This window comes from Peromyscus eremicus, chromosome 19 (assembly GCF_949786415.1).
Source record: "Peromyscus eremicus chromosome 19, PerEre_H2_v1, whole genome shotgun sequence".
NCBI classification, from domain to species: Eukaryota; Metazoa; Chordata; class Mammalia; order Rodentia; family Cricetidae; genus Peromyscus; species Peromyscus eremicus.
In genome coordinates, this window is record NC_081435.1 from 41,098,437 (window position 1) to 41,118,257 (window position 19,821).

Sequence of the window (19,821 nt, forward strand, 5' to 3'; positions counted from 1 at the left end):
TCCTCCCTTTACTTACAAATGGCCTTCCTGGCGCGGCTGCCACATGGATCAGCGTCGGCATAGACTCCTTGTCGGCTAGACAGACATTTTTCTATGCCCGATTGGAGCGTGGAAAACAGAAGCTTTGGAGGGGAGGGTTGTAGTTGCGTGAGATGCACTCTCACACATTTTCTCCATCATTAGGCAATCATAAATCAATCTACTGAGCAATCTCTTAACCCCTCCACGAAATTGTCTACAACCCCTTCCAGACCCGGGCTAAGCTGGAAGAATTACAGATGGGTCTGAAGAGCCCTGGTACCTTTCTCAGCCTGACTTCTCCTGCTCTGTGGCTTAAGATACCTGACCGGCATGTGCTCATGTACATGCACACATCACACACACACACACACACACACACACACACACACACACACACACAGAGAGAGAGAGAGAGAGAGAGAGAGAGAGAGAGAGAGAGAGAGAGAGAGAGAGAGTTGGAATTCCTATATGGCCTCCCAGATCCCTATCCTTCCTTCGCCCAAAATTCACCCTTCTTCTCCAATACCCAGCAGTAGGCTACATTGACTAGTGGATCGGGATCTGATGGTATTAGTGAAACAAATAAATGTCTGTGCTGTGTGTACGGGTGTCCTTTATCACACTTACCATACAGCATCTGCACGTTTAGGTCTCTGACCTCTCTATTAAACAGCAAGCTCCTTTCGGGCTGTGGCCATGTCTGCTCCTTCACATTCCTGGTTCCTGGTACGTTGCAGGAGTTGATATGGCTGAGGGTAAAGGCTAACCTGAAACAATCCATCAGCCCAGGTTTCAGGCTCGTGTTGTATTTTATGACTACTGTCAAAACAAAACCTCAGAGGTTACCCAAGGATATGCACTCATCAAGGCACAGAACTGTAAAATAAACAGGGTGAATTTTGATGTGTATAAATCCCATGTCTGCCTTAATCCTCAAAACCCCATCCTGAATGCCACAATTCCAAATGCTGAAATCCAGAAAGATTAAAGTCTAAATTCCTGAAAGATTAAAATGCCTAATTTTGAAATCAGGAAAGCCCATATATGAAAAACTGAAACTTCCATTGGGGGTGTGACAGGTGTATGTAAGACAGCAGAAATCTGAGTCTGGGAAGCAGTTCATTAGGGTAACTAGGTGCATTGGTTAGTTACACCACAGTAGGTAGAATGGATACCTAGAATCCGAGAGAACATTATTTTTGATGGATCTGTGAAAGTATTTCCAGAGGAGGTTAATACGGGCTTCTGGTGAGATAGGCAGCACCATCCACTCAGCAGAAACCTGGGAAGAACAAATATGCATGGAAAACATGTTGGCTCTAAGAGCTGGGACCCAATTCTGCTTCCACAGGCATCAGAACAGGACCCAACCTAAGGCTCCTGGGTGCTCTGGCTTTGGGCCCCAGACTGGTTTACATCTGCAGTTTCCCTAGACCTTTGGACTAGACCTTTGGCCTTTGGCCTTGGGCTGACCTGAGCTCAGCTCTGGGGCAACTGCATACTCAGTAGTGAAGCCACTTCAGTTTTTAGCTCTACTGCTCAAATAACAGTATTTTAGATGAATATGGCTAAAAAGGTGGGTGTCCAATTGGCGGGCTCACAAGGGCCTGTAATTCCAGACACACACACACACACACACACACACACACACACACACACACACATACACACACACATATATAAATATACATACATATACACACATATGCACACACACATAAAAATACACATGCACAGCAATAATTCATTCCATAGTTTCAAAAGAAGTACTTTATCTTTGGAATGTCATTGAAATTTCATTTCATTTACAAGTTCATGGTAAATGTAGCACTTGCCGGTCCTTAGGGCAACATTCAGCTGCAGATACATCTCCAGAGATTAAATGTTCTTTAAGCAGACTGTCACTATTCGGTTTTTTTAAATGGTGGTGTGTGTTAGAATTCCTGAGTTTTCAAAGATGTTTTGCCTGAGGGATTTGTTTACCCCTCTCATAACATGTTACGTCATAAAATAACATGCATGAGGAACCAGGGACAGCTTGCGAGGGACATATGGCCTTAATATGGCCATGTATTATCAGACTGTATCTATAATTTAAAACATTTCAAAATTTCTAAAAAGTCATCAGCTTTTGAATGTTTTTTTTTTAAAAAAGGTAATGAAAAGGAGCCCAGAGATCACACCCCTATTGTGATGCAGGATTACGATGCCCCAACCCCTTTGTGGGCCTCTGTCGCTCAGATCATGCCAATCATTCATTTCTAAATTTTCTTAGCATCTTCTGTTTATGTCTCTTGAGAATAGGATGATCAGTCTATAGCAGAGTCAGTCTAAGCTGCTTGTGAAATAAATGTAGTGTGAGTGTGAGTGTGTGTGTGTGTGTGTGTGTGTGTGTGTGTGTATGTGTGTGTGTGTGGTGTTTTGTTTGGGTTATAGCTGTTTAAGGTTTTCAGAACTAACAATTTTCTGCACGATAGCACGTTTTGGGTTCTCTCGAACAGATCATGAAGGTCTGGCAGTGCCCGGTCCGTGTTACTGTGTGTCTAGAAACAATGACAGCTGCTTTGTGTAGACGCTTTGGTCATCTAATTGGGCAACGTCTTCGTGCACCTGTGTTGCCACTGTTGGCCATGTAGACATTGACTTGTAAGGAATGAATGGCTAGATGGAGTTGATACTTACTGGTCCAGTTCTTCTGCTGTGGCTAAGAGGACCTAGTGAATTACTGAGAACTTCCTGGCCAGTGCCGTACAAATGCATCTGTCCTGAGTTGGCCAATGCCACAAGGCCAGGGGGAAGGTTCAGGGGCTCTAAGTATGTCTCTGTGAATGTTCAGATGGCCATATCATGGTCTGGGTGACAGTGGGCAGGTGCTCTTCAAGAGAAGATGGCTATTTTACTAACAACAGGCTGGTATAGTATGTCGGTGGTGACTTCTGACAGGGTATGCATGGCAATTTCCTTCTATAAAGGGATCAGAACCATGTGGATGATGAACTCCACAGGCACGAGTGCAGGACTTCAATGGCTGCAGTATCTCCTGAGGGCAAGGGCTCAGGCTCTGCCTTCAGAGCCTTCACAGGAACTTAACACTAATAACTACCCACATCCTGTACAGTACTGGCTTTCTGTATAAGCTTTGTTTCGTCAATAAATGAACTACTATCTCGTGGGCACTTGAAATGCCTTACACCTCACCTTCTGTGGCAAATGAATATGTCTTAGCCATGGAGATATATTCATCCTCTGTTCTAGACTGGGTTAGCAGACTGCAAATATGATAACATAGACAAATCTGAGCAATGATTCTGGAAACTACAGCTGGACCACGCAGCTGGAAGCTTGGCCCCTGCCTTACTCCCCATGAGATCTGCCAAGCTGGGGGTACCACAAAGGGGAGACCTGCTAAGATTCACCATCTAGCAGCACTCCAACACAGAGCTGTATAGTGGCAGACATGCTGTGGAGTCTCTCTTGATTATACCCCACACCAAGTGAACCACATGGTTACAACACGTTCTGATGGATTTGGGGTCTAAAGACCAAAGAGACCACATCTTCTCTCTGAAGGCTGTGTAGTGCCAACACCTCCCACCACACTGGTACTTCTGCCCACACAAGACTCTAATAGAAATTACCCCAACAACCATGAGGGAGTCTCTTGTTGCTGTAAACACTGCTTTATCAGCCTTGTTAGCATACATACACCCCGCCTTCTAATTATGCCTTCATTTGTACCCTGCAAACATCTAACAATTCCTCCACCAACAGCACTTCCAATTAGTGAGAAAATCCATAGCAGATGTGAAATTTGTGGGAGACTGACTATGAAATGTTATTTGACTTTAAAAACTTGAAGTCTTTGCAAAAGCTTTGGGGGGGGGGAATTGTGAGTGATGTCTTCATCAACAGAACCCCTCAAATGGATTTATCTTCTCTTTTATTCCATTTTGAATCTGTTTTGGTTTTTGTTTGTTTTGTTTTGTTTTTTCTCTTTTACCACTTTGGGGTTTTCCTTGGGCTGGAAATAACTGGAGAGTTTATAAACCCTTAGATTTCACAAATCATGACATAGGTGGAACTAAACAAGACAACTAACATGCTTGACCGTGCATGTGGCTCTTCCACCTGAGTTAGGAATTAGCAGGATCCCCTCCCATTCTGCACAGAGCATGGGACACAGTCTCTGGGTTTGTCGCGGCCAGTCTCGAGGACCTGGGTCCCTTTAGCTCACATTCCAAAGCTCCCTTGTGGCTGCTCGTGAAAACCCATGCATATATCTAAATGTACAGAATTGCCCCCAAAATATGAAATAGGGGGAGCCTTCTGCTTCTGGAGTAGATGGGCCTCTCCCTTCAGGGATGAGCAGTTCATAAACTGGGGTCCATCAGAGTAGGAAAAAGTGTTGCAAGACCTAACCATATAGCTAATTTTAGACATCCATATGACAAGAATGCCACAGGCGAACTCCTGTTCTGGAATGCATGGTAGCCCAGCATTCCTTGTGTGACTAAGCTCTGGGGGGAGGGGGGACAAAAGGGTTGCAGACTGCTGTCTGTGTTTTCTCCTGCAGCATCTCCAGCAGTCTCTGAGAAGGATGCTACTGGCCTTGCATTCTCGACATAGCTGCATCTCAGCTGGTGCTCCCTTCCGTTGCCCCTTTTAAGGAAGGGGCTTCATTACAGGAGCAGGGGAATCTGCCCAAAGCGAAGTCTCTCCCTCAATTAGCTAAACAGCCCTCCCCACTGTGGTCATTTTTATTTTAATAAAGCTGTCAGTTTTTGAAATCTGAATGTGCTTCTTCAGCCTTAGATTAAAAAAAAAAAAAAAAAAAAAAAAACAGTAATATTATTACTGAGTGTGGTCCAGTGTCTCCCAAACACTTCTCGGAGCTCCTGGGGTGGATTGTATTTTCTGTTGCTTTTCAGTACGTTGATTGACATTTAAGCTTTCAATAGCTCTGCACTATCCTCACCATTTTCCAGGTGTGACAGGAATCCAGGTCCTTGGGATGTTAAGTGGCATGCCGGGCAATGTGTCTCTAGGTGGAAAGTGATACATGGTCCTACAGGGTTTCCTGGAAATGCTTCTGTTTTGTTGCTAATCCTTGTCCCTAGGTTCCCGAAAGACACCCTACCTCTCCGGGAAGTGCTCCTTTCCCATGTCCCCTTTCTCCTTGCTAACAAAAGGACCAGTCAGTTGTTTGCTTAATCTCTCTAATACCACCTTCAATACCCCCCACTTCCCCAGGAGATGCACCCTTGAGAAGCGCTGGATAGCAGATATATGATATATTAGTCCCAATAGGTCTCTTGACCTGGAGGAAACGGAACTCCAGTGACTTTCCTCTAAAGTCCCTTACCACAGATCTAGAGGTAGCCCCTTCCTGTGGCCCTCCCTACCTTCCCCAAGAGTTCCTCCATATTTGCTCATGAGGGCCATCCCCCTGTAAGGCTCCTCTTAATGTTGGCTGCTAATTAGCTTTGTGTGTGTGCTGTGTTATGACTATGGTTTCAGATGGGTAAGGGATGGAACAGGACTTCAAAGGGCATTGGGGCAGGTTGACAGTCCAGAAGAACATCACAGCTTTACAGAATTGTCGGGTGTTTCCATAGATTCTTGCCCATTATTTACGTGCTTGAAAAACAGTTAACTGCTCTGATTACACACATACTCTATTCTTATTTTGCTTTTTTGTATTCAACACCAGGCAGCCACACTCTTGAAACACACACCATTAACAGTAATTTACTATGGCTTACATTACATCCTCAAATGGCAAGTGGGAACAGGGATCAAGGGAGGCTTCGTTTATCAGAGAAACAGGGCTGGACCACTGGAGATCAGAGATGGCAAGAACGGTCACCAGAGGGAGACAGAGCTTGAGACATTGCAGGCAGTCACTGTTCATGGGACCCTTTGCTCCAGTGTGACTTCCTCTGCTGCGGTTTGTCCTTCTTGTCCTTGGTCCTTCCTCTCCTCACACCCCCCTTCTGATTCCCATGCTTCTTTGCAAGGGTTGTGGAAGGAACTGCCTTGCTAGAATGTGCACTCAAAGAGAAAAATTTCAAAGCAAATTATAGGCTGAGGCTCAGTTGCAGAGCACTTATTTAGAATGTGGAAGGCCCTGTGTTCAATCTCAGGGGTGTGAGAGAAAAGGAAGACAAAGAGAATTAGGAGGTGGATGTCCGCTCTGTTCACGGCCTCACATCTGAAGTCTGGGAAGCAAATGACAGAATGTGCTTAGCTCCCATGTCAGAGCCTTCAGTCCTTGACAGAAACATGAAAGTAACACCGTACGTGTGTGGGTATACATATATGTGTGTGTGTATGTGTGTATACATACATATATACACATGCATATATATATGTATGTCTATATATACATATATATATAAAACCTCTGAGGCATATATAATCAATTCATATAATTTTTGCCTTAGAATTTTTTACACTGCAATTTTAAACATTGAAATGTTCTGTATAATAAATACATGAAGCTATGCTCATAACATCAGATTGTTTTATAGAGAACTAATTATCTAATATCTGGGTGTTAAACTTTCTTAAGGTCTCTCATTATAACATTTGCTGCACAGTGGGAAGAAAAAATATTTTTAAATCGTAAAATTAAAATCTTAATTTGCTCTTGGGCCGTAGATATGATTAAAGGAGATGCTTAGGCGGCTGGCACTGAGCTCCTAGAGAGGGAGAACTTGATTTTATTCACATAGACAACTCCTGCGATGCTTATGGGATTCATTCACGGATGGTAGATTTGTGCTCACACAGAACCTATGCTGGGAAAGGGAGGCCGCCGCCGGCCGCCTAGCCCATCTGAGTTGACTAGCCCTCCTAAGCAGGTCCCAGTCCTACCTCACAATAAAGAGCAGCAGAGCAGCTGACTGAGCTCACTCCCTCTCAGTTTTCTACCCTTCTGCTCACCCTAGTCAGAGGTCAGCCGGTTCAAACCAGCAAAAGCCTTCTCACCATGGGCTGGGATGGAAGAGGCCATTATGCGGGAAAGTCTCAAGGGTCTTTCACAGGGCAGGACAGGAGCATCATCAGCCTTCTAGATGACATAGGTGTAAGAAGAACAGGACGCTGGCAACTTACAGCCTCCTCCATGCTTGCACATCTACTCACTTGGTAAGTTCTCATCCTCTCCCACCCCTCCGTACATCTGCTGCCCACCCCCACCCCACTGCTCCAACCTCCTCACTTTGTCTTTAATAGAAAGTACCTTCTCAGGCCGGGCGGTGGTGGCGCACGCCTTTAATCCCAGCACTCGGGAGGCAGAGCCAGGCGGATCTCTGTGAGTTCGAGGCCAGCCTGGACTACCAAGTGAGTTCCAGGAAAGGCCAAAGCTACACAGAGAAATCCTGTCTTGAAAAAACAAAACAAAACAAAAAAAAAAAGTACCTTCTCCAGCACAGCTACACGTCCTTTGAACTCAAGGTTGTCAATCTGTCCCAAGTCCAGTTATCTCCAGCTAAGACTGGCCTAGCCCGGATTGAGTAACTCTGATCTTAACCACTGTGGCCAGGGGAGAGTGATCACATCCTCTCGTTCCCTTTAACAGGGTGCCAGCCCCATCTTAGGGACAGGCCACCTGTGCAGATGAGTTGACAGGCTTCAATGTACTCAGCTCACCTTAGTCAAGTCAATCTTGATAGAATAGCATTCAGCCATTGAGTAACGTGAATTGTGTCTAACCAAAGGGCCTCTATTTAAAACTGCAAGGGTGACTCCAGAATTCTTTCCTCTGAACGGACGGTTTGGTTGGTGTTTGATTTTGTAGTGGAACGTGCAGTTGCCTATGAGCAGAGTTAACAACCGTTTTGAAGCCTGTTCCAAAAAGCCTTTGGCGATCAAGTTATCTTTTGTACGTATTTTATTTCCACAGCATTCAGGTAAAGAAAAACTCTCAAGTGGGAAAGGGGTGGTTGGAAAATATCCGAAGACGAAAGAAGAGGTGTGGCTGAAACCAGAAAGAGAGGCCTTCAGAAGGCTTCAGTGAGATGAACAAATCCAAGTTGACAGTACACCGTTAACACTGAAGATGTCTGCAACTTCACCTCTTCTGTGTGGTGGGACCAGAGTTACAAGGACCCTCAAAGAATAATACTATGTAGGAATCCTAAAGAACTGTCACCCAATCTGATGACAGAAATATTTGCAAACCCAATGCTCATTAAACATACAACACAGATAAAATTGCAGGAGAGAATAAGAGCCATATTTTGTCTCTGTAGCTCATGGACCTGAACTTTAACCAGTGGCCTGTTATCAGTGGCCACAGTTCTATGTGGGTAGCATTTTAAGAGAGTCCTTTGCTAGTCCTTCACTACCAATTTCAAGAATAGAGTACACAAGATTCAAACACCCGCAGATAGGAAGCTCAGCATCATCAAAGGTGGTGAGCAGTAGCTTCCATGAAACCGCACTGCATTGTTGTTTAAATAGTTTTAATTTAATGTACCCGTGGCGGGTGCACACGCCGCCATGCACTTGTGGATGTCAGAGGACTCCATCCTTTCCTCCCACCTTTCTGTGGATGCTGGGGATCGAACTCAGGTTGCTGGGCTTGCATAGCCAACACCTTTACCAACTGAGTCATCTCACTGGCTCTATTGTTATTCTACCACACAATTGTCCGATCTTTTGAGACACTTTATTACTCAAGCTTTATTTAACCAATGTCTCTATTTCTAAACATTTTCATAACCCTAACTTTGTCCTTACAACAGCGCCATTACCCAAGTTATATTATTATCCCCGCTGAGCAGATAAGGAAGTCAAAGCTCGGAGATATTAAGTTACATGACCAAGGTTACAAGTCAGTGAGTGGTTTAATAAAAAATGGAATTAGGATATGTTATCAATACCTTTTGAAGTTTCTCCTAGCCGGACAGTCCCCTTTAATATCACATTACAAACTTTAAAGATCCTTTGCTGCTGTTCTTTTGATTCTCAACACCCCATGAAGGGGCCCCCATCTCCTGTTTACAGAACCTGGGGTGAAATCCTGGATGGTAAAGGACAGGCTGTAGGAGCTGCATGAAGAAGCAGTTACAACTCCAGCTGGCTCCCCTCGCTCCACACAGTTCAATTTCTTGCGGTTAATACACAACTTTAATACAACATTCCGGACATCAATCTCCTAAAACGGTAAGGTCTTGGTTAGCCTGAAAATGCCTCGTTGTAAATAAACGTAGCTTTGGTTGAGCAGAAAACACTTACTGGTCTCTTGAGCTAATTCCTGCTGAGGTGAAGTGGCCCTGCCTATCTATGCACAGTCGGGCTCAGTGTATTAACTCGCTTGCTTTTCACTGCGGCAAAATCCCTGAGAGATGCAACCCAAGGAAGGAAGAAACTTTTGGGGCTCACTGATCAAAAGGGATCCCCAAATATCACAGCAAAAAAGAATGGCAGCACAAATGGCTATGTCCGTGTCACCAGGAGAATGAGGCAGCAGGTCACCCCCAGGCCAACTACTAGGAAGAAAAATAAGTGTGATAAAACAGAGTCGGGCATAATATACTACCTATGACCCCCAACTTATATCATCCAGCCAGGCCCAGCCTCCCAAATAATGAGACAAGGAACTCAACCACACGAGCCTACGGGGAACATGATACATTCAAGCCATAACCCTCAGTCTTCCCATTAAAACCGCACAGAAGAGCAGGTACCCACGTACCCCTCATGGAAAATGCACTGTGGAGGCCATGGGGCCTTCGGAAAGAAGGGATTCTCAGTCTGTGCTACACAGTGTACGGTGCCTCCATCCCAGTCTAAACCCCCAAATAAAAACAAACATATTTATTGCATGCACTAGTTTTCCAGACTAATTTTATGGCTCTGAAAGGAAGTTTTAAAGACGTCCTCGCCAGCACATCTCGTTTAATTCTTGTCTCATTTACTTCCTGACTGTTCCGTTAAGCATTAGGGATATGGAGCTCACTGATAGCCAAGTAAGTAGAATTTGCATTTCTCCAGTTCTCCTCGGGGCAGAAAGTGCTCATGATTACTCCAGTGCCCCTTATTCTTACTTTATTTATGTGTTTATCCAAGACCCTCCTGCCTCCATAAACACAGCGATTTGCTTTGCTGCCGACTCGGTGATGCAGAGGATATTTTTTGGTTTGTGTCCAGCTGTGTATCCGTAGGCAAGTGTCTACATGGAAGTAAACCATCCCTGTAGTCCTGCCTGCATGATTACTCGGGTCTATGATCTTCAAGGGCATTTATACTCCTCTGTACCTGGTGGAACCTTTCAGATAAATAAGAGGGATAATTTCTCAGGCCCGGTTTGGCCTCAGATCCATTTTCCAGGCCGGATGCGTGGCGTATCATCCTGCTTAAATGGCTTTTTTAGGAGAATGAACACCAAGACTCCCACAGAATGCATTTCATCTAACCTATAGGAACTGTTCCTTGGGGCTGGGGGTGGGGTGGGGTGCTTCCTCTTTTGTCAGACCTGTGGAGTAGAGGCATGAACACAAGCTGGCCGTGCCAACCATGAGTGGACTGCAAGCAGCCACTAACGTCTTCTCTAGTGTCTCCATTCTCTGCACCATAGCAGACACCCATACACACCAGCGTGAACCGAGTGGAAAACCGGCTTTAAATGTACTGTTAGTACATTTCAGAGCAGTGTGGAATGGCGGCCGGCACTCTGAAGGCGTTGTTTTATTGTTTCAGCTCAAAACATTTTGAGGGCTGGGGATGTGGCTCAGTTGGCAGAGTGCTTGTTTTTATCACGCACGAAGCCGTCAGAACCACAGAAACCACCCACGGTGGTGCCCAGCTCAGTCCCAGCACACCGGTGATGAAGCCTCAGGGATCAGGAGTTCGGGCCATCCTCATCTTTAGAGAAAGTTTGAGGCCAGCCTGGGCTACATGAGGCTCCATTTCTGTCAAAAGTAACAATTATAAATATTTAGCAAACGGCTTTCAATGTTCACTTGTTTTTCCAATTCCTATGCTACAGGAGCCTGGATCTTTGGGGGTTTGATCAAGCTATTGAAGAAGAGCCAAAATAAAAACACATCATCTATGTCAACTATTAGTTCTCTGTTACTAGGTCATAAACTAGCCCCAAAGCAACTTTGAAAAACAAGTTTTGGCCTGGCAAGATGGTTCAGCCAATGGGAGGGTCTGCCACCAAGCCTGACCACCTGAGTTCTGCCCCTGTGGTAGGAGGAGAGAACTACCTCCTGCCAGTTGATCTGATGCCCACACGAGTGCTGTGACATGCACTACCACCCCCCCCCAAAAGCAATAACGTGTAAAAAGAAAAAAACAAATATTTTCATGAGTCAGATCAGAAGTCCAGGTCCAGCTTAGCATCCTTCCGAACAGGCTTTCATCTTTCTGAACATCTTTTCTGCCTCTCAGACGGGATGGTCCCGTCGCTTCATCCCTCTGTTAAATCACATGTGTTCTTGATGTACAGGCTTGTGTTTACAGGAAGACATTCTGCTTGGTGCTATTTCTCAAGTTTGAAAATAAAGCCTCTGTGTCCAGGAAGGACTGCACTGTCACTAGCTAAAAAAGGCAAACACAGCTTTCATACTTAGTGCACATGCCAATAATCCAGGTTAATCCACAAAGGCTAATCGGGGATCTTTCCCCCCTAATGTACAGATATAATACCTTCTGGATAGTAATGTCTATTGTTAATAAATCCTCTTAAAATAATACCAAAAACCAGAGGCTGCAAAGATGGCTCAGTGGTTAAGAGCACTGACTGATCTTACAGAGGACCCGGGTTCAGTTCCCAGCACCCACATGGTGGCTCACAACTGTCTGGAAGTCCAGTTCCAGTTCTGACACCCTCTTCTGGCCTCTGAGGGTAGCAAGCACACACATGTTGCACAGACATACAGACAAGCAAAATACCCATATACATAAAATAAACATGAATTAAAGATTTTTTTGAATAACAAAACCCAAATATTAATGATATCAACAACACTGATAGCACTGATAAGAAAAGCAGAGTGAGTGAGGACTGGGGTAAAGTGTAATTTTCATCTCCAAGCCAGGCATCCCAAGCACCAGTTCTCAGCAGGCCGTGAAGCCCCTTGGAGCTGAGGACAGATCTAAGGGTGCTCGCAAAAGAGAACGATCTTCAAGACTGTACTGAATACTCATACCACCTCTGAGCGGGCCAGGTGCCAACATGAGACAATGAAAAGAAGCCAAGGAAGAAGAAAGGCACCTTTGCCCCCGTGGCTGGTCATCCCCTGGCTTCCCACATGCAGGCGGCAATCTGCTTCTTAAGGTACTTCCGACACCACCAGAGAGGCTGCCGCTGCCCGGTCCCAAACCCCAAGCCAGAGCCTGCTTCTGAGCCTGGCACTTACTCTTCTTTCATAATTCACTCCGGTGTCTTCCCAAATGCTATTCTCACCGAAATGGAAAAGGGTGGGGGGAGATACAGAGACACGGTGAGAGGCAGAGACACAAAGAGAGGCAGAGAGAGAGATACACCGAGAGATAGAGACCACTCTCTCTGTGTCAAAGGAAGCATCGCCATCAACGCCCACCTTTACTCTGCCTCGATTTCCTTTACAGCCGAGGCTCCTTAGTTTATCGTTAGTCTTTCTCAACTAGAATCAGGCTCACTGGTGCTCCAGGTCTGTGTGTTTAGTTTCTGACGAGTCTCTGGAACGCAGGTCAGCAGTCCCTGGCACTTCATAGGCAGCCATTCAATTTATGTCAAACACAGGAGCGAGTTACCGGCCACTCTCCCAGACGCACACCCCGGCCGTCTCCACACACTGTCGTCTGTGACTAACAGGGGTGCTGGGGGCGGAGATCTTCTTATTCCTGCTTCAGACTTGAAGAATGCAAAAAAGGTAACAAATGACCTCAGATTGCCTCATAGGCAGGGGACTGATGTGGAACTGCAGCCTAGGGCAGTCTTGTTCTGTGCACTTAATCGACTGACCTCTTCAAATGGAATGATTATACAAAACAGTTGGTCTGAAGGGAGGGAGTAGCTGAAACTCCTGTCCAATTGCATGCATCACCAGGACTTTGCCACCCGGTCCCTCCTGTGAAAATGCCACCTAAGTAAGATAGAAGGGCACCTCCGGGCTGCTATTGACAGATCCTGATGGCACTGTGATTGAGTCCCTTGCCTCGCCGCCCCATAATCCTTTCCTTTGCAGGAAGTAAGCTACCAGGGGAGAGTTTGGGTGAATTTTCTCAAATTTGAAAATGAAGGACTATTTGCTAACTGATGGAGGACTGAGGGGAGGATGATTAAAATAACATGTTTGCCCTCATGTCAGGAGAAGCTGAAATGCCTCAGCATTGTCAGGGGCCAGTGACTGATACAGGGGATAGACACACCTCAGCATCATCGGGGTCCATCACTGACACAGAGGATAGGCACACCTCAGCATCATCGGGGTCCATCACTGAGACAGGGGATAGACACACCTCAGCATCATCAGGGTCCATCACTGACACAGGGGATAGACATACCTCAGTATCATCAGGGTCCATCACTGAGACAGGGGATAGACACACTTCAGCATCATCGGGGTCCATCACTGACACAGGGGGATAGACACACCTCAGCATCATCAGGGTCCATCACTGAGACAGGGGATAGACACACCTCAGCATCATCGGGGTCCATCACTGAGACAGGGGGATAGACACACTTCAGCATCATCGGGGTCCATCACTGACACAGGGGGATAGACACACCTCAGCATCATCAGGGTCCATCACTGACACAGGGGGATAGACACACCTCAGTATCATTGGGGTCCATCACTGAGACAGGGGATAGACACACCTCAGCATCATCGGGGTCCATCACTGAGACAGGGGATAGACACACCTCAGCATCATCGGGGTCCATCACTGAGACAGGGGATAGACACACCTCATCATCATCGGGGTCCATCACTGAGACAGAGTATGAAGTACCCATCGAAAAGATTCCTCATTCCAAACACCTACCAATGCCAGCTCTTTATACATTTACAGAGCTTGTGGACTGCCAGCCACGGCCATAACAAGCGAGATGTAAGGTACCGGTAAGCCACGAGCCACGTGGCAACTTATAGACTAATAGAAATGGGTTGATTTAAGATAGAAGAAGTAGATAACAAGAAGCCTGCCATGGCCATACAGTTTATAAACAATATAAGTCTCTGTGTGTTTACTTGGTTGGGTCTGAGCGGCTGTGGGACTGGCAGGTAAGAGATTTGTCCTGACTGTGGGCCAGGCAGGAAAACTCTAACTACAAAGAGAAAACTCTAGCTACATGTGGTGGTCCTGGGAACAGTGGCCCCAGGCAATTCACCTATAAGCACTGTCTCCTAAACCGTCCATGGGAGCAGCCATGGGGTCAGCAGTCTGTTTCTGTTCAGATACATCAGTATTCACTTGGAATCTTAGTAACAGAGGGGGCATGACAGTTCATCCCTGTTATCCTGGCACTATGAGACCAAGGCAAGAAGGCCAGACTAGGGACATGATGACACCCTGACTCAAACAGACGTGTGTGTGTGTGTGTGTGTGTGTGTGTGTGTGTGTGTGTGACTTGGTACACAGGCAGGTCAAACCAACTTGCCTGACTTCTGGAGTTAGATCCAAAACTTCTAGATATGTTTATCTTAAGAACTTATTTCTAAACATTTTTCTAGAAGCTGTTTTTTGACTCGTGGATACATTTAAACCAGGAAGCGAACCACTGCGATGTTTTCTACTGTGTATTTACAGTCTCTCTGCGCTGGAGGGGGAACAGGGAAGGGGGGGGGGGAGAAGAGAGGCGGTGAGTTATTTTTAAAGCTACAATCAATGTAGTATCCAATTATTCTTTATTGTTTCATGTATGAGGTGTGTGTGTGAACACGGGTCTCACGGCATGTGAGAGGAGGTCAAAGGGTAACTTCTGGGAGTCCGAGGTTTCCTTCCCATGTGGGTGTCCAGGCTTGCGGTCAGGGGCCCAAGCTTGCCCAGAAAGCTCTGTAACCCAGGGAGCCAATTAACACACTGCACAGTGTAGCATTTAAGCCATGTAGGAGAGTCGGCAGCTGAGCTTCAAGCAGGAGGGTTTTAATTGAGGCTTACGCAGTCAGGTAGCTTTTGGACCCTGTAATTCCGAGTTCGGCACAGCAGCGGGGTCAGAACCTTCGCCAGGCAGCTTGGTGTGCGCACAGGCACAGCCTGGGGTGGAGTCAGATGCAGTATCGGATGCTCGGATCGGTCCTCCTCCATCCTCTCAAAAACATCAAGGCCAGTGACTCCCACGGGAAAGGATCGCCATGTGCCCGCCCCTTGCTCTCTTACTGGCCAGGAGGCAGTTCACCAAGCAAAATGATTTTGAATGACGTTGGGGTGGGGCAGAGGTGGACTGGGGGGACAGGAAGAATGTGCTAGAATCCTCGGGCAGGGTCCTGAAGAATCAGGAAAAACAAAAAAACAAAAAACAAAAAAAGACTCAGGTTAAACCCCACTACATAGAGTCACAGGTTTCCAAATACTTAGAATGGCTTTCTAATAAAATATAAACAAAAGACTTAAAATATGAATAAAACTGACGAAAGTGTCCATTTAACAAAAGCTGATGTTCAGTGGGGTGAGCTGAAAGGCTATGTAGGAGTAAACAGTAGAGTGAATTCAGACGGCCCTGTCACTTCTCAAACAGCCAGTAGAGGGCACCCGTGACACGCATATGTGATTATTCTTCACCGCCTGGCGATCAGAGCTTCCTGGAGAAGGATTTGATTCCAGAAGACCAAGACCCTAACACAAGCTCTCCTCGTCTGGTTTAAGTCTAGCTCTGGCCCTTACCAACAAGATTAGAATTTATCGTATTAAGGGACACACTGCTTTTTTTTTTTTTTTTTTTTTTTGAGACAGGGTTTCTCTGTGTAGTTTTGGTGCCTGTCCTGGATCTCATTCTGTAGCCCAGGCTGGCCTCGACCTCACAGAGATCCACCTGCCTCTGCCTCCCGAGTGCTGGGATTAAAGACGTGGACCACCATCGCCCGGCTGCACCGCTGTTTTAAAAATAAGTTTCCATCTACTAGCGCTTCAAGGGTCCAAATCCTGCTTCTGTAGCATTTTTAAGACCTGTGTTGGTTTGGGGGAAATTCTGTGGTCTCTTTAGAAGTCAGTTTCTTATCTCTACTTTAGAGACAATAAATTCTAGTGGGAAAATCCTGAGAACTGAAGTCGGTGAATATACATTACTTTTGTACAGCTGTTTGCACAGCCTCTGTGCCAGTAAATTCGGCCATGGGTCACTTGTTGTCTTCATCTAATCTTCCTAAAAATCCTGCATGGTAGCTATATTTTAGGCCACTATATTCATGAGGAAAATTAACCCATAATTGTTATCTGTGTTTAGCCACGTGGCTTGGTACCTTTTCTCAGTTCTGCCTTATCATCTTGCTTCCTCTGTGTCTGGCTGGTGACTCCCGACTCTGTCCTTCCTCTTCCCAGCATTCCTTTAGTCTGCTCGCCCCACCTATACTTCCTGCCTGGCTACTGACCAATCAGTGTTTTATTAAACCAGTGTACAAAAGCATTATCCCACAGCAAGCCTCCATGGGTACTTGTACACAAACACGTACACACAGACATAAATAAGATAAAATAAATCTTTTCTTTAAAAAGATAAAGCACACCATGTTTCAGTGGTTCTACCTTTTAGATTATAACCTGGCCATGGAAATAGTCCAATAGGAAGGGGAGATAGCCTTCCCAGTATGTTTGAAGCCTACGACTCCTGCACGGTAAGAGCAAGTTCTAAGGAGGCGCAGACTTGGCTTGGATACCCTCAGTTCAAATGAGCTGCTGTGAATGCCTCTTTGCAGCTTTCCCCTTCTGGGAAGTGGCCCCGTTTCTTTCAGAATTACATGAAAACCAGATTTCTGCAAAGGCATCTCCATCTTTGACCTAGGATGGTAAAAGAACAATGTTACATCAAGGACTTGTGAATAAAGTCTGGCAAATGGTATTCTAGAAATGTCTGCCCGACCAGTACTTCTGTACTCTTGTTCTTTCTCAGTGATGAGCAGTGTCCCCCAGGAAAGCACAGACAGCCCCACCATGCCTCACTTCTCACTTGCCCCTCCCGTCTTGGTGCTGCCTACCCCCAATACCTTATTTTCAGCTCTCCCTGCACTCCTGCAGGGCCTGGTATCCTTGATTGGCAGTCTAGGAAATGGAATCCTGCAACAGTGGTGCCCGGCGGAAATCCAAGACTGAAGTGGGAATTTGGACTCCAGATTGTCGGACTTCAAAGCCCACTGTCTTCCCACCCCTTGGGTTCATTGCTTGGCTTGACTTCACAGATGGACCTGTCCACATCTCTTTCACTGGAGAGTCCTGGGCTGCGTTTTGTTTTGACTTTTCTAACTGGCATTCACTCTTCTTTCTCCCAAAAGAAGTCTGAGGGAATGCTCCTTACATCTCCTTGCTCCAGAGTTCTTAATAAAACTTGCATTTGGGATGCAATGACGGGCTCCACCTAGATCTGTAGCAGCCTCTGTGTCTCCTGCCTCCACATCTCCACGAAGGGAACCTGGGAGGTGGGAGACGGATTCCTGCACCTCCCTGGGCTCTCTGCAGTAGCGTTTTCTTTGACTATCCTGACAGGACAGTGAGCTGAAGGCTAGCAGCAGCTGGCCCACTGTGCCCATGACTCAAGCATGCCAACCTCTACCTAGTCTACCTTAAGTTACCTCTGCGTTCCTGTCAGAACCCTGGCAGTTTTTCACACCTTCTGCACCTTCCTTTTCTTCTAGGAGCTCCTTGGGTAAAAGTCCATTCCTGGCCACAGTGTCTCTCTGTGGTCTCAGCTAACCTCTCTACGCGACGACTCGAAATCCCACATCCCCAAACCAAATGCTCACCTGGAACTCCAGATTTCTTCGGTCACATCTGCTCTGGAGCATTCTGTGATGTTCCCATTCACATCCATCTGTTCCAGGTACCGCTGCTACATGGCAAACGACTCCACGGCTCAGCGGCACGAGGCTTGCAGATCACAGGTCTGCACTTCAGAGAGCCCACAACCAAGAGGATGTGTCTGTGAAAGGTTTGGAACACCAGCAGAATGTTCCAGAGTCATATGATATTGTGACCTGAAGTCATCTGTATATTTGTTTGCGTATCTGCTGGCCGATCCTCCTTTGGGCTGGGATCTCAACTAGTCTACGAGATAGACTTCCACGGGACCTCTCCACTTAATTTCTCTACAGGAGTCCGTTTGGACTGCCTCACAGCCAGGCAGTCTGAAAGCCGTCATCTTGGGTCAGCAGGGCATGGTACATAAAGCTTTATTTGACTTGGAAGACAGAGAAGAAATTTCCTTATAATCTATTGGTCACAATGCTGACAAAGGCTGCCGTGGAACAATCTTTGTACACTGTAAATATGTAACCAATTCTCTTCAGTTAATAAAGAGCCGACTGGCCTATAGCTGGGCAGGAAGAGATTGGGCGGGAGAACCAAATTAAGAGGATGCTGGGAAAAAGAAGGGCAAGGTCTCAGAGGTTACAAATGAGAGCAGAGGAAGCAGGAGATGTACATGCCATACTGAGATACAGTACCGAGCCACATGGTAGAACACAGATAAAAAATATGGGTTAATTTAAGTTGTAAGAGTTAGTAACAAGCCTAAGCTATTGGTCAAGCATTTGTAATTACTATTAAGTCTCTGTGTGGTTATTTGGGAGCCTGTTGGCGAGACAGAGCTGACCCTCAATCCCTACAAAAAATTCTGCCTACAAAAGACCTACTCAGGCACAAGGCAGAAGAACTCCCTTAACTCTCCATAGCAAAATGTGTCAAAGTCACAGGGGGAAAAAGAGAATATAGGATACAAGATAATAGAACCATCTCTGGAAAATACGATCCACCTGAAACCTGAAATTCGGTATGTTCAAATCAACACCATCATTATTACTGTCCCTAAGTCCTTCCTTTCCTTAACCATACCTTAGTGGACAGTGTCATTACCATATGGGCATCATCATCAGGGGGGTCATAACATTATCTTTCACTGTTTGAGAGGCAACATAGAACCCTGCCCTACATGACTGCACACGGTCACCACCAAGTACACTTCATTTCTTACCCAATTTTGCCTACTTTGTCTTGTAAATACATTTGGCACCTAGCCTGTCCTTTTATCCCCATGGCCTCAGCTCTGGCCATAAACTTAGGGTCCTGTCTCTCCACAGATTCTAAGCTATAATACTTACCTGGCAGGGGAGATACCATGATCACGAAGGTGGTTTTCCCAGGGCGAGGCTTACCCATTGCACTCCGGATGTGCTGACCCCTGCGATTTCCCCAAATACGGGAAACTCGACTGCATAATTTGTGGTAGTGGGGGACTGCGTTCGCGTGCGCGCTCTCCTCTGAAGGAAAAAAAAAAAAGATTCTAAGCTATATCCTGCACCCTACAGCTGCTGGAAGACCCTTCTGCTTCCCCAACTATATCCTGCACCCTACAGCTGCTGGAAGACCCTTCTGCTTCCCCAACTATGTCCTGGACCCTACAGCTGCCTCAGGACCCTTCTGCTCCCCTCCGCTCACCACCCCCTCCAGCTCTTCAAGGCTCGACTGAGCAGTTCACTGTCCTGAGATGCTTTCTCCACGGCCTCCCGCCACACCACCCTGGATAAGCAAGTGGGTTTCCCTCCGTTTTTCCCTACGTTCTCTTCTATTTGGTTATCCACCATCTCGCGTTGTTTCCAGCAACCTCCTAATAATGCTTGATTTGTGGAAATTCTGTTACACAGAAGGTGG

The 19,821-nt window shown here is 46.2% G+C and overlaps 1 non-coding gene across 1 annotated transcript; it reads left to right on the forward strand.

The window, feature by feature from the left end:
- Window positions 1-19,263: 19,263 nt before the first annotated feature.
- LOC131896224 (U1 spliceosomal RNA) lies at window positions 19,264-19,431 on the forward strand. Its single transcript, XR_009375390.1, has one exon. It is a non-coding gene; the product is annotated as a U1 spliceosomal RNA (small nuclear RNA).
- The last annotated feature ends 390 nt before the right edge of the window (window positions 19,432-19,821 follow it).